Below are 1129 nucleotides of genomic sequence, written 5' to 3'. Positions count from 1 at the left end.
CATCAATGAACTTCACAAAGCCTGCAGGGTTCACAGGGCTCTAAATCCCATTGCTGGGTGTTTCCTGTCTCTGATTGCTCTGCATTAAAAATGTTTCCAGGGTGCAACTCTGATCATTGCTATTTTCTCTGCTTCTCATTGCCTGTTATTTGCTATAGGTGCTATGGGGTGTTTGTATTTCATATAGGCTGGGGTGGATGTTCCAAAAAATCATCTCTCAACAACATTTTGGAAATAAACAGGAATATCTTTGCAGGGGGTTCAGGACCCACAAGGCTCCAGTGAGATTTGAACTCACGACCCCTGGTTTACTAGACCAGTGCTCTAACCCCTGAGCTATGGAGCCTCTGGAATTTGGGTGCTTTTGCCTTTACAAACATTTCATATAATAATTTTCTCTTAACTCTGCAGTGAAATGGAACCTGCACTGATGGAATGTGCTGCTCCAGGGATTTTCCATTCTCTTTCCAAGTTGCACCAGCAGAAACAGTGGAGTCACAAAACTACCAGGTCAACCCAAACCTGGATTTTCTCTCCTTCAGCTCATTCCTGTGAGGACATCCAGAGGGATGGCTCCCTTTTCCCTGGCAAAGTAGATTGGGAAGTTTACAAACAAGAACCAATGATCTCTGGCCTCTTCATGGTTGTTGCACTAATTTATCAAAGAAGGAAAGAAATACAGGCCACAAAGATTCTCTGAGGGTGGGAGCCTCTCTCACATGAGGAAAGGTTGAGAAAAATGGGATTATTCAGCCTGGAGAAGAGAAGGCTCCAGGGTGACCTAAATGTGGCCTTCCAGGGCCTAAAGGGGTTCCAAGAGAGCTGGAGAGGGACTTGGGACAAGGGCCTGGAGGGACAGGAAAAGGGGGAATGGCTTCCCACTGCCAGAGGGCAGGGTTAGATGGGATATTGGGAAAGAATCCTTCCCTGTGAGGGTGGGGAGGCCCTGGCACAGGTTGCCCAGAGAAGCTGTGGCTGCCCCATCCCTGGAAGTGTCCAAGGCCAGGTTGGACAGGGCTTGGAGCAACTTGGCATAGTGGAAGGTATCCCTGCCCTTGGCAGGGGATGGAATGAGGTGAACTTTAAGATCCCTTTCAACCCAAATCAGTCTATTCCATTCCTTCCCATT

General features: G+C 47.9%; 1 non-coding gene across 1 annotated transcript; it reads right to left on the bottom strand.

The window, feature by feature from the left end:
* Positions 1 to 273: 273 nt before the first annotated feature.
* Positions 274 to 346, bottom strand: TRNAT-AGU. Its single transcript has one exon. It is a non-coding gene; the product is annotated as a tRNA-Thr (tRNA).
* Positions 347 to 1129: the final 783 nt, after the last annotated feature.

This window comes from Lepidothrix coronata, unplaced genomic scaffold (assembly GCF_001604755.1).
Source record: "Lepidothrix coronata isolate B3197 unplaced genomic scaffold, Lepidothrix_coronata-1.0 Scaffold3135, whole genome shotgun sequence".
NCBI lineage: Eukaryota > Metazoa > Chordata > Aves > Passeriformes > Pipridae > Lepidothrix > Lepidothrix coronata.
This window is presented reverse-complemented; position numbering and strand designations above follow the sequence as displayed.